The sequence below is a fragment of the Watersipora subatra genome, chromosome 8 (assembly GCF_963576615.1).
Source record: "Watersipora subatra chromosome 8, tzWatSuba1.1, whole genome shotgun sequence".
NCBI lineage: Eukaryota > Metazoa > Bryozoa > Gymnolaemata > Cheilostomatida > Watersiporidae > Watersipora > Watersipora subatra.
This window is the reverse complement of record NC_088715.1, coordinates 27,437,668-27,443,667: the sequence shown is the minus strand read 5'-3', so window position 1 is coordinate 27,443,667 and position 6,000 is coordinate 27,437,668.

Here is a 6,000-nt window from a genome sequence, read left to right as displayed (position 1 = left end):
GGCAAAGCACTCTGAATATTAAACGAATGCTCCACTACATCTCTTGAAAAGATGAGTGAACATTACAGCCATAAAGCCAAGGATGGTAAAAGTTTGTGAATGAAATGGATGGACAAAAATAAGATGAATAGGATTCAATATATATTTAAAAGGCGACGTGACACGAGAGTTTTATAAGCCTCAAACACAACTTACAATTTTTTGCTTATATCAGAACTTATTTTCAATTTTTTCTTTTGGTCTGTTCTTCACTTAATAGTCTCTTGAAATGATGCCAACGGATAAGTTTTACTGCTGTATAAACAATATTTCTTTGCAAAAGTGAAGAAATTTTATTTCATCATCACATTGCTAACACATTTAAAAATTCAAAAATTTTCAATGATCTGTTTTTGTAATATTCCAAATTTTAGATGAACAAAAAAATGAAAATACTATTAAATTTTACTGACTGTCCAACAATCATGACAGTAAAACACTACATATCATGAACTCTACTCTCAATACCTACCGCCCCTAGTTGGTAGGAGGAATAGTTGTTGATATCAGTGTTGATGAAAAACTCTTCTCACCGCCCCTCCTACATCAACACTGATGATGAGGGGCATGCAATAACTTTAAGTTCCTTTGCCATAAGCATACAAAAGTTCAGTGACAATGTAATAAGCCATGATTATATATGTACATGTAGGCAGGGGACAAGCTTCTTTGCAAAATGTTTAGCTATCTTAGACCAAGTTCTACAAAAGACCATGAAGGAAATATAGTGTGCCTAACAATGCCATCTCTACAGTATTAATTTATTTTAGCTGACTGACTAAACAATCAACTAGAGAAGCATAGGAGCAATAAATTGCGTGAGTAGTCGATTTATGCTACTTTCAACGCACGATCCTGTCAATTGTTTAACGATTGTAACATAAAGAAATTACTTTGAAAAGAATTTGCTTGTCCAAAGAGTTTTACAAAATGGTCGAGTTTAAAGCTTTTCTACCGAATCCCACATAAAAATTCAAAAGAAGTACACGATGCTTGAAGTGCCAACTATTGCGTTTCTAATTCAGATGCTAACTAACTGCCCATTTCCTCCATGAGGGGTACAGAAAAAATTCTTCTCACAATAGCTGGCTCAATGGCCCGCACAAATTCCCTCCATGCATACATAATAACGGTGAGTATAGTTAAATAAAAATACTCAGCAATTAACCAAACAATTTTTTCTGTAGCAAGTAGCAGCTAACTAACTTATGAAATAGTCATACCGGGCAAATACGAAGAAGAAGGTTGGTTCTGTTTAGCACAGACTCTAATCAAACCCAGTGGTTGAATACGTCAAATTGAAGTTTGACCGAATTATGTTAGGTCTTTTAATAAAGCTGTTTATTAAATAGTTAGCCATAGCTGTGATAAAAATGAACAAAGGTCAACCAGATAACTAAAGCAGTGATATCGACAAACACTCCTGCTAAAAACACTTGACAGTCTGTTTAGTGAGTATAATCAAAGAACAAAGAATAACTGCCATAACAAAGAAGTTCGAAAACAACCAATTGTGTTGTGTGATCATCAGAAGACAAAGAAGATGGGTTTAAAGGAAAAGCTAGATGAGGAATACAGCTCATGAGATAAAATGGCGCAAAACATGAAAGAATTATACCGACCAACAAAGCGAAGGAAACGGAGGTCGACATGGAAAAACGTTATTAGACAAATTTTGGACATGAAATTTCTGAATTGAGTTGGGTAAAACTGTATCTATTTCTTCGAAAAAAGGACAACTCCTGTTTGGCTAACTTCCAAGATGGTTTTTCCCTCTACTCACGGAGAGTTGGTTTCCAATAATCAATTGTTCACAGTGTTTGTCAAGCTTTCAGTGTTCTGCCTTTGTATGGCTTTTATTAAAATAAGCTGCAAGCACTCACTCATTCACTATACTGCCTACAAGCTTTGTAACTATTCATGCCTCTTGAAAGCTGATACGGCTGGTTAAACATTCGAGATAGATAAATAGTTGCGGTGATGAAAGGCTGTTAGGATTGTAAACTGTAAGCTCTCTACAAAACGCCTAATCTAGTTTGTAACAACTTAGAGCTGACAAATTAGAACTTAATATTCAAATACACGATGATGATGCTTTTTAGTTGTATCCCCATTGATCTACATGCAAAATTTGTTTCGTTTGGCATCCCGATTTCTATTTGAGTAAATTTTATTTTCTTCTAAAATTGCCTTGAAATCCCACTTGTGTTACAAGATCAGTCATCCATTTAACGCTCACTCCTAACAAAAGACAACAAAGAAGTGGCGCCAAAAATAATAAATGTATGCTTAGGATTGGGTTTACAACAAGAGGAAAGTTCTAAATGTGTCAAAACTTGTCGACACTCCTTATCAGCCAATCTTTTGAGGATGGTCCACTTCCGACTTCCTTCTCGAATTGCTTTAATAAAGTCAATCATCGTTTCTACAGCTTGTTAATCAGTTAATCCACAAGTTTCATCATCCGCAAGATGAGAACAGCAAAGACTCGCCAGTCAAGCGAGTTTTGTAACTCCCAAAAAAATGGAAATGACACTTGAAAATGATGTGCGGAAAAATGATGAACAAGCTCTTGTGTTTAAACATTTTTTCGCTTTTTAATCATTCCTATTTTCAAAGTGCACTGCTAAGTGAAACAAGGGCTCGTCACTATGACCTCTAGCGCATAATTCATTATTGTTTTAACAAAGCACCCACAATAATCTGTGAGATACAAATCTCCTCTGCAACATTTCTCGAGCGGTAACTTCTGTGTAGGCGCAATTCCAAATCCATATCATCCCCACAATGAAAACATAATAAGTAAGCAAATTAATAAAAGTAAGCGCTGTAACATATTGGTATCTAATTGGTATATCTGACACCGAGATGGTCAGCACACGCTTTGTAGCCTATAGTAATACATGTAGCCTATAGCCTATCCTAAAAGGCAAACTATTTTAGTTGATAATTCTGTTTAAAACACTAAATGATTTAAACAAAACGTTTAGTTATAGTTACTGCTGTGTAAAACACTTGCTTTTTTAATGGTGTACTGCAAGACTCTGATTAAACACAATGTTTTTGTTTGTGGCTAATATGCACATATATAACTGTCAGTGTTTGTCTTTTTTCAGTCTGTATGTCCATGGAGTTCAGTTATAATAATGACACAGGTTTAGGAAAGAACAAACTGTTCACTGGATTTGATCTTACAACCTCCAGCTCTAAAAAAGGCATTTGACAAATGCACTACCATGTCCAGCTGGCTATACTATGGAATAAATTGAGTGCATACTCATTACACTTGCCAATATTTCATGGCTCCACACTAAATATTTCAGCTAGAATTATGCTAGAATTGTTGGCCAGAAGAGAAACGCTTAAACTCACATGGGTAAGAAGACCATTGCAATCAGCATAGAACTTTAGCCTACACTGCAGCCGGTACAGTATGAATTAGACAACAATAAACATTTTTTGTTAGCAGTGAAACATTCAGCATTCAACTAGTAAAACTATAAATTGATTGTTCAATTACCTTTAGAGACATAACTTGCCTGATCATGCTTATAATTATAACAAAGAAAGCGATTACATGCATATGAGGACTGTGTTCCCAGTAAAGCAACAGCATGAATTCGACTAATAAGAATTCGACTAATAAAAATTTGTGAGCACAACATTTAGCCTATTTGACGAAAGAATTAACCTAATCTTCATTGGTTATTCAACTTACAGAAGTTTGGGCAATGATGATGCTTTTCTTCTTTCAAAATCTCTTGCCAGCTAATTCTTAATGCTTTAATTATTAGCATTTCTTACGTTATGCAATATTAGGTCAACAATATTGATTTGTGAGAAACAAACAGCTCTATGGTGAACCGAATGATGGGCTATTGTTGTCGAATGCAATCCAATCTACTTGTAAAGAAAGAACGAAGAGGTGATGAATAGTCATTATTCCTTATTCTATTGATTTCAGAATAAAATAAACCCCCTTCAATTGAGTCAAGCTGTTGACTTGAGCCTAGCTTAACTCTTTCACTGCCAACCATGTACAAATTCGGCTATCGGCCTAGTGCCAGCCACTTTACCGAAAATTGCTGATATTGATTCATGATATGTATGCAGTATTTTTTCTAGTTCAATCTCTCTCTAGAACATTTTTGTTACATATTTTATTTTGCCAAAATTGTAACTAACATTGCTATGTAAAAATTCAATGGATCTATACTTCGTGCGATGATAAAGCTATGTGAAGCTACGATCGATCCGAAGCTAAAACGATCCTATACAATGTTCCTTATTCTTACAAAACTATTACTTTCACCGCTATAAAAGACAGTGCTGCTACTTTAATTATCTGTATAATCACGAAAATCTGAATCTGAATTGGCTATAATGTCATCAACATAACTAATTATCTGTTTTCTGACTCACGCGCGGTAGTTAATGAAGTCACACAAAAAATTTTCGTTTTTAGATTAGAAATTCTCCAACAAAAGTTTAAAATTGCTCCACTGTTTTAGGCTGACTTCATAAAGAAATCTTTGGACAAAACTGTCAATTTCATAAAATTCTTAAAGACCTTGGGTTATGTGGTCAATGAATAACAAAATCAGGTTACCAGCAATTGCTGGGAAAGTAGCCTAAATGCGTTTATGGCAGCAAAAGGGTTAAATAAGTGAGCAACAAAACTCTTGCTTTCCATTGAAAAATAACTGTTGAGAGAGTTATTTTAATTCATACCCAAATCTAATATATTTTAGGTGAAAGAAACTGACAGATAAAACCTTTAGTATTTAATATTACCCTTACATTTCCTGGTTAATTCTTTTTATTTTTATTAGCACTTTATTGGCGTAAATCTCATTAACAATAAAATTGAACTTTTGCAAACATACAAAAAATTTAATACAGCAACGACAATAAAATTGTAGTACCTCCGAAATAAGGAGTAGGCCATAATTTTTTAAAGGCAAGATGTCAGCCTTTGAGTGAAAGTATAAAATGAATCATTTAATGTACATGGAAGAGCATTGTCAAATATATCAGTACTTTCAGTATGTAAGTTACGATTATCGATTATCTCTTGAAGATATGCCTACTATCTTTGCATAGACAATGTGTGTCTTTAGGCTATGTCCTGATCTGTCATGGCTCTACAGTTTCATGAAATGTCAGGATAAATGAACATAAAAATCACTTAAATGAGCTCTGTTACATGTGCTTTAAAAACTCTACTTTTGACTCATAACATATTTTCAAATAGAAACTTTGAGTAGGCTATCAAAGTAAAAGCAGGCTATTAAGGCAGGCTGTAAAGGTAAATTCTTAATAGACATTAAAACGGATTGAACGTATTGAACATTTGATGTTTTAATATGTCTATTTGTTGACGCTATGATTCTCCAATGGAACGACACTGTGATACTTTGATGTGTTGAAGTTTGAGTTTGACTGATCAAGATTTTCGAGTGGCTATCAATTTGTGCCGATTCTATGTGACAATGGTTCGATGTATTATGTGTCGATATGTCAATGCTTTGATGGTTCAATATCTCAAAACATCGATATTTTGATGAATTAGCTTTTTTTAAACTTATGTTGTTATTTTAGGGCGCGCGTATTAGCGAGGCTTTATTTTACAACAGCGCCTCAAAACCATTGTGATACAAGGGAATTTCCCCGTGGTATCTGGGGATCCTCCCTTTTGCGAACTCTAATGTCATTTTACAAATGCCCTGTTTCACTAAGCAAACCTCATCTACATAGCTCATTCTGCCAACCATCAAACGATTTATGATGACTTTTGAGGAACTAGGTTGGAGTGTATTAAAGGATAGGCAATCCAGGAAATGCTTGACTCACAGATAGAAAGCAACATACCTAGCTCTACTTGAATGTTTGAGTCATGTATTGGCCAGGTAATGCCATTTCAATTATCAAGTTCCATTTAATAAAAATACTTTCATGGTG